Below are 8,117 nucleotides of genomic sequence, written 5' to 3' on the forward strand. Positions count from 1 at the left end.
TTATAAATATGAAATTCTATATGTAAAATTAATGAGCATAACATATTTACACCCTATTTAAAAGATTTTTGGAGGTTTCCAAAACTGCCCTTTTCAGCAAATTGTCCCAGCAGCAAAATGAAAAAAAAAACGCTGTTCTAGATATTTTTCACAATGAGCCTTATGGATATGACAAGCTGTGTGGTATACATCTTTTGAGCGACAATGTAAATTGTTGCAACATTGTATAAGTCGGAATGGTGCCGAGCCACCAACATATCAAATATCATAAACATCCTGAATGCATACGTAGGCGAAAGCAATGACTGCCACGATAGTTCTCTTTAGAACCTCGCCTTAAGTAGAGCTGAAAATAAAAATCATTCCAACCAAGAACCTGCATTGGAGTAGTCACTCCATATATCACCGCCACTCGATCGTTAATCGAAATATTATTACATGGCGACCGTGACAGGACTTCTTGGAACGTGAGGCAACGTTCTTGTCGAGGCGATCGCTAAGGAACAAACGTCTGGAACCAGCAGAAATTCAAGCACGGAAATTGATCTACGAGAACATCTTTAACATGGGAGCTGGTGCTGCCATAAGGACAAAGGAGGTGAAATCTAACAAGGAGGACCTTTTGTGGAGTTACAACACAGTGGTGCACGAGCTGAACATGATGGAAGTATCGTCAGCATAATTAGGGTAAAGAATTAACATTTTATGCAATTAATTTTCTTTTAGGTAATAATATGAAAGGCGGTAAATGACAGGAAATGACCGAAGAGATTTCGGCACTTGAACAGATAGTTAAATCTTTGAAAGGTGGGCCTAATTTAAGAAAATCAAATAGATTAAGTAATGCTAAAGTGGAACAAGCTAAAGCTTTACTGACAACAATCAAAGAAAATTATCGAGCTAACGTAAAAAATTATACAATAGAAAAACTACAAAGTGCTATCGCACTTTACAGAGAAATTAAAAACTTGGCTATAATGCCGTTCGATGTAAGAGTAGCCACAACGGGTTGATGCAAATTACTGGTCGCAGTAGTTTTATGTCCCGAACAGAGAAAAAAAAAGAGTAGCCACGTTGGAGCCATTTGTCGATTCGGCAACTTTATTAACTGACATAACCCCAAGGCTGCAAAATGCGTGTCGATGCATGTTGACATGACTGGTTCTCAGCAATACAATCACCAATCGTTATGATTCAGCCACCAATCGAAAGATATGGCTATCTAATTTTATTTTGAACAGATAGAAAACCAATTTGACCTGTGGTTGGCCAGCCGGAACGGAAAAACCCGGAAAAGTCCCGAGCAAAATGCGTGTCGATTGAAGTTGACATGACTGGTTCTCGGTGATTTGGTTACCAAATTTCAAGATTGAGCCACTATTTGAAAGGTATAACTATCTTCTTTCGAACGGAACAGACAACGAACTGATTGCACTTGTGGTTGGCAAATCGGAACGGGAACACCCGCGAAAGGTGGCTCTGTGGAAATTCGGATTCACCGATAAAATGGTCAATTCCTGATAGTAGACCTAGAGATCCGCGATTTTTTCTAAATTGCTAACAATTATGAGCAGAGAAGAAATATACCATCAACATATCGATTCTGCAACCAAGTGGCCAGAAAACGGTCCTCTGGTATCCGGAATCACCGGAAAAATAGTAAATTCTTGAAAGTAGACCTAGAGATCCGCGATTTTTTTTCTAAATTGCTTACAATCATGAGCATAGAAGAAATAAACCATCAACATATCGATTCTGCAACCAAGTGGCCAGAAAACGGTCCTCTGGATATCCGGAATCACCGGAAAAATAGTAAATTCTTGAAAGTAGACCTAGAGATCCGCGATTTTTTCTAAATTGCATACAATCATGAGCATAGAGGAATTATGACATCAAAATATTGATACTGCTACCGGGTGGCCGGAATATGCTGCTCTGGATATCCGGAATCACCGGAAAAATAACCAATTCTTAAAAGTAAACCTAGAGATCCGTGATTTTTTAGAACATGTGAAGAACCCTTAGTTGAGAAGAGATATCTCAGTGCCATAGTGATTCGATCCCCCGGTGGCCATAAAACGCCCTTCTGGATATCCGGATTCACCAGAAAAATGTTCAATTCCTAAAAGTAGTCCTAGAGATTCGCGATTTTTTCTAAATTGCTTAGCATCATGAGCATAGAGGAAATATGACACCAAAATATTGATACTGCTACCGGGTGGCCGGAATATGGTGCTCTGGATATCCGGAATCACCGGAAAAATAGCCAATTCTTAAAAGTAAACCTAGAGATCCGTGATTTTTTAGAACATGTGAAGAACCCTTAGTTGAGAAGAGATATCTCAGTGCAATAGTGATTCGATCCCCCGGTGGCCATAAAACGCCCTTCTGGATATCCGGATTCACCAGAAAAATGTTCAATTCCTAAAAGTAGTCCTAGAGATTCGCGATTTTTTCTAATTTGCATAGCATCATGAGCATAAAGAAAATATGCTGTCACCATATCGATTATGCTACCGAGGGGCCAGAAAACGGTCCTCTAGATGGCTGGAATAATCGGTAAAATTATCCATACCTGAAAGTAGCCTAGAGTTCCGCGATTTTTTCTAAATTGCATATAATCTTGAGCTTAGAGGAAATATGCCATCGCTGAATCGATTTTGCTGCCGGGTGTCCATAAAACACCCTCGTGGATATACGGATTCACTGAGAAAATGGCCAATTCCTAAAAGTGATCCTAGAGTTCCGCGATTTTTTTCATAAATTGCACACAATAATAATTATAGAGGAAATAAGCTATCACTATATCTATGCGGCTGCTAGGTGACCAGAAAACGGTCCTCTGGATATCCGTGAAATAGTTGTTGATAACTTTTTTACATCCTACGAGCTAACAGAACATTTACATTATAAGAGCCTTTTCATCACAGGAACTTTGCGGAAGAACAAAAAGGAGATTCCGCATCAGTTTCTTCCTAACCGTTCGCGAACGGTTGGTAGTACACTGGTCTGCTACAGTGAGCAAAACGCGTTAACATCATACGTTCCTAAGAAAAATGCTGCGGTGCTTATCCTGAGCTCGAATTGCGAGGTTCCAATGACTCCAAACATTGATGCTAAGCCAGAAATAATCAAACATTACAATACGCACATGGCTGGAGTTGACAACCTGGACAAGCTGACAAAAGATTATTCCTTTTCCCGAAAATGCTCAAGGTGGCCATTGCGATTCAACACGGATGTGCTTGAAATAATGGTTTATAATTCCTATGTCATATACACCATGAAACATCCACAATGGGAAATTGATTATCCTTGCAGACGAGCTATTTTCATGGAAGCATTGGTGTACCAGCTTGCTTCTGAAAATGTTGCTGCCCGGCAGCAAAAATCGAAGAAAGGAGGAGCGCACACTGAATTACAAAGAGACTTTGAATTGTTCCTGCAAAAGGTGAAATTAATTGAAGCCAATCAAGATCCTCCGCATAAAACAAGTTGTAAGAGTTGCACTCGATCGAACCATTTGAGAAAGTGTAGTGTTTGCAATTCTCAGGTGTGTCAGCGTCACAGCTTGCAAAAACCGTGTTATGTTTGCATCAATTGTGAAGGAGAAAACCTAAAACGAAGAACCGTCAAGTCAGATTACTTATGCTATTTCTGTACCGAAAACTCATCAAAATGTCGAGTAAAATGTAACACTTGCGGAAACACCATTTGCTCTGCACATCGATCATGCTATATTGAATATAAATGTAAGGAATGCTGTGAATGATGGCAATGATAAATTTTCATTGTGTTTTTTTTTTATCTATATACGCAAAACCATAAAATAATACATAATTATGATTACTGTTTATGTTCGATTTATTCAAAACAATTTATTATTATCCGAAACAATACTAGAATCTCTTTGTCAGACTGATGATATCTTAAGTGATATTTATGGCCCTTCGGTAACAAATCGACCACATGTAGGTGAATTACTATATCTGTAGAGCCATGTTATGATTATCGAGTAAGTGAATGCATTTGTTGGTCAGATATTTCAGCCTTATTCACGATACTATGCATTTTGGAATAAAATAAGAGCAAAGCGTTATATGCGTTATTTCCGCGGAATAATTTAACATAGTGTAATTAACAAAAAAAAATAGAACAGCAGGTAACTCAGGACCATATTCAGAAATCTACCACTTGTCAGAGGAATCCGGATATCCAAGTTAATATTCTATGACTACCACGTGAGTGAATCGATATGACGCAGATAAATTTAAATTTTTCTCAGCATTCTGAGCATTTATTAAAGTCAAAAAATCATAGGTCCAAGCACACATTCAAAAACTGACCACTTTAATGAAGAATCTGGATATTCGGAAGGGTGTTTTATGGTTACTGGGTGTTTGAATTAATATGGTGCTGAGATGTATCCTCCTCGCAGAGTTTTATGATTACTTTTACGGTGATTCGGGAAATCCAGTTTTATGGTGGCATAATCAATATGGTGATGGCATTTTTTCTCTATGCTCAAGATTGTACGCAATTTAGAAAAATATTATGGACCTCTAGAACTAATTTAAGGAATTAACCATTTGACCGGCCTTTTATAGCTTCCGGGGATCGAATCAATATCGCGCTGAGACATATTTGTTCAAATAAGCGCTCTATTCATTTTCTAAAAACTTGCAGAGCTCTAGGTCCACTTCCTGAAAATGACTAGTTTTCCAATGATTCCGTATATCCTGAGAACCGTTTTCTAGCAACCCCGGGCAGAATCTATATGGTAGTGGTATATTTCCTCTATACTCAAGATTGTATGCAATTTGGAAAAAATCGCGAATCTCTAGGACTACTTTTAGGAATTGACCATTTTTCTGGTGAATCCGGATATCCAGAGGACCGTTTTCTGGGCACTTGGTTGCAGAATCGATATGTTGATGGTTTATTTCTTCTATGCTCATCATTGTAAGCAATTTAGAAAAAATCGCGGATCTCTAGGTCTACTTTCAAGAATTTACTATTTTTCCGGTGATTCCGGATATCTAGAGGACCGTTTTCTGGCCACTTGGTTGCAGAATCGATATGTTGATGGTTTATTTCTTCTATGCTCATGATTGTAAGCAATTTAGAAAAAATCGCGGATCTCTAGGTCTACTTTCAGGAATTGACCATTTTATCGGTGAATCCGAATTTCCACAGAGCCACCTTTCGCGGGTGTTCCCGTTCCGATTTGCCAACCACAAGTGCAATCAGTTCGTTGTCTGTTCCGTTCGAAAGTAGATAGTTATACCTTTCAAATAGTGGCTCAATCTTGAAATTTGGTAACCAAATCACCGAGAACCAGTCATGTCAACTTCAATCGACACGCATTTTGCTCGGGACTTTTCCGGGTTTTTCCGTTCCGGATAACCAATCACAGGTCCAATCGGGTATCTACCTGTATTAAATGAAAGACGATAGCCATACCTTTCGAATGGTGGCTAAATCATAAAGATTGATCATCGCATTATTGAGAACCAACCATGTCAACCATGAATCGACACGCATTTTGCAGCCTTGGGGCTTTGAGGAAGTTTTTATGGCTTGGGGTTATGTCAGTTAAATGATTTGACCGAACAGACTGATAAGGCAACAGCCATAAAATTTGTAGAACAAGGCTCACTGGCAAGGCTAGAATGGGCCTTGGTGCTAACCATTCCTCGATAGCTGCCCTTATCGAGGATGTTAAGACCAGGTGTGCGGTTAAAACCACACCCGAGGAATTAATGGCAAAATTGAATGCCATTAAAGAGAAGGATCAAGAAAAGCTTTGTGATCAGGTCGATGACCTCACGAAGAAATTATCAGCCATGTCAGAAAATGTACCAAATGATGTTGCTCTGAAAATGGCAACCAAGGCTGGCGTCGAAACATTAAAGAAAAAGGTATCCAATGCGGGATCTTTTGACTCGATTCAACAGGCGATTCAAAAGGTTCGCGAAAATGTAACACCCCAGGAAACGCCAAATCAAGTTATGACATATAGGTCTAACTTCCGCGGCCGTGGAAATATAAGATTTTCACGGTCGAATCAGGACAGGAATCAAAATGACACAGGGTCTAAATTTTCGTTTGATGATTATGATATCCCATTAGCCTAATTTAATAAATAATTGAAATCTCTAATCCACCCAATCAACCATAACCCATGCTTTATTAAGTACCTGTACTTGTGCATGCTATCCAAAATTTAACGTGTTTCTATTTGTTCTTGACTTTGACCTATACTTATTATATATCAGTTCGTCCCAGATGACACCTTCAAGTGATTAAAATGCTTCACTTTGAAGTTAGTTTCCTAGCTGAATTTTAACTTACATAGGGTATATGCTCCAACTACGCTCACACGTTTCCACTATGTCGCACCACAAAAATACGTATGGGTATGTCACAATACCTAGAAGCACGCCACAGTGGAAATCCCGAGCCACAGTTCAAACACCTATCCCAAATCAAAATGAAACACATATAAGATTAGTTACAATACCATGTACACAAATGGTGTTTAACGTTGTTCCCTGAGTATTACTTCAATGAAAACAACAATGAAAGCCCGTCACGCTAGTGGAAGGAGCACCGTTGGGCACCCTCTAAAATACCTCAATAGTAAAACTCCCGTACAAACCCATCTGTGTAAAAATATATATAAAAAAAAGAGTGATTTGCGGAAAAAAAACCAGCCAGTATCGCACCCAACGTCAGTGCCTATACGTAAGCGTACCACGACGCGGCTCTCAAAAAAAGGAATAACAGGTGGGGTAATATCACTTCAGACTAGAACTTTGGTTCTCTCAAGCAATGGTTCATCAGAGAGGGGAAGCTCAGTAATCCTCATCGCATGCTCATGACGCCACTCCGCCACGGCATGAGCCAACGATGCCGGACCTAAACCAACCGTCTCCAACGCTCCACTATGAAGCATTATATTAGGCCCGCCCACCAACGTCCAGGTTAAAAACTAGCCAAGGGGAGAGCTTCATAATAACCCGGAGCCGTTCAATTGAATATCCTACTACACAAAAATAAGATTAAATACAATTAGATTGGTCTCACCTGATATTCTTGAAATACTTGACGTTTTGAATGAAACATTGCCCTTTCCAGACTTCGTGTTGTTAGTTTTCTTGAAGGTCTTGTGCTTAACGCTTGATTTGTCTTTCGCTTCGTATTTCTAAGAATTTACTCTATAAATAGATAAAAAAAAAAACAAACAAAAACAAACACAACGCTTCCTGCCCACAAGCTGTAGACCGATTGCAGAATATTTGGATGATACTTTCCAAAAGTGAATATCCATAGAATAAATCCAATTCAATAAAGGATTGATTTCCACTGCGACTAAATCCAGCATTCCTACTAAAATATCAAATGCTGTGCTTAATCATTTATTATAAGTACAGAGTAATAAACAATGTACGGTGATGATTAATCTGTAAATATGCTTTTATAAGCGGGTTCAAATGCACTTTTGGTAAGCATCAACACTGATCTGGCAACACTAGTGTGCATCTTTCCAATGTGGTAAAGATCCAGATCAGCCCTGGGACCTGGTAGCCTAATTAAACTACCTCAAAATTTTGCCAAAGCCCAGGGTTTAAAAAAATTGGAGATACCGGGGATCGAACCCGGGGCCTTTCACATGCAAAGCGAACGCTCTACCACTGAGCTATATCACCTTATAAATATGAAATGCTATATGTAAAATTAATGAGCATAACATATTTACACCCTATTTAAAAGATTTTTGGAGGTTTCCAAAACTGCCCTTTTCAGCAAATTGTCCCAGCAGCAAAATGAAAAAAAAAAACGCTGTTCTAGATATTTTTCACAATGAGCCTTATGGATATGACAAGCTGTGTAATATAAATCTTTTGAGCGACAATGTAAATTGTTGCAACATTGTATAAGTCGGAATGGTGCCGAGCCACCAACATATCAAATATCATACACATCCTGAATGCATACGTAGGCGAAAGCAATGACTGCCACGATAGTTCTCTTTAGAACCTCGCCTTAAGTAGAGCTGAAAATAAAAATCATTCCAACCAAGAACCTGCATTGGAGTAGTCACTCCATATATC

General features: G+C 39.0%; 1 non-coding gene across 1 annotated transcript; it reads right to left on the reverse strand.

Moving 5' to 3' along the window:
* Positions 1-7,640: 7,640 nt before the first annotated feature.
* On the reverse strand, positions 7,641-7,712 carry TRNAA-UGC (transfer RNA alanine (anticodon UGC)). The gene has a single exon. It is a non-coding gene; the product is annotated as a tRNA-Ala (tRNA).
* Between the last annotated feature and the right edge of the window lie 405 nt (positions 7,713-8,117).

The sequence above is a fragment of the Ochlerotatus camptorhynchus genome, unplaced genomic scaffold (assembly GCF_037179485.1).
Source record: "Ochlerotatus camptorhynchus isolate MF236.1 unplaced genomic scaffold, CSIRO-AGI_Acam_v1.1 ptg000175l, whole genome shotgun sequence".
Lineage (NCBI taxonomy): Eukaryota > Metazoa > Arthropoda > Insecta > Diptera > Culicidae > Ochlerotatus > Ochlerotatus camptorhynchus.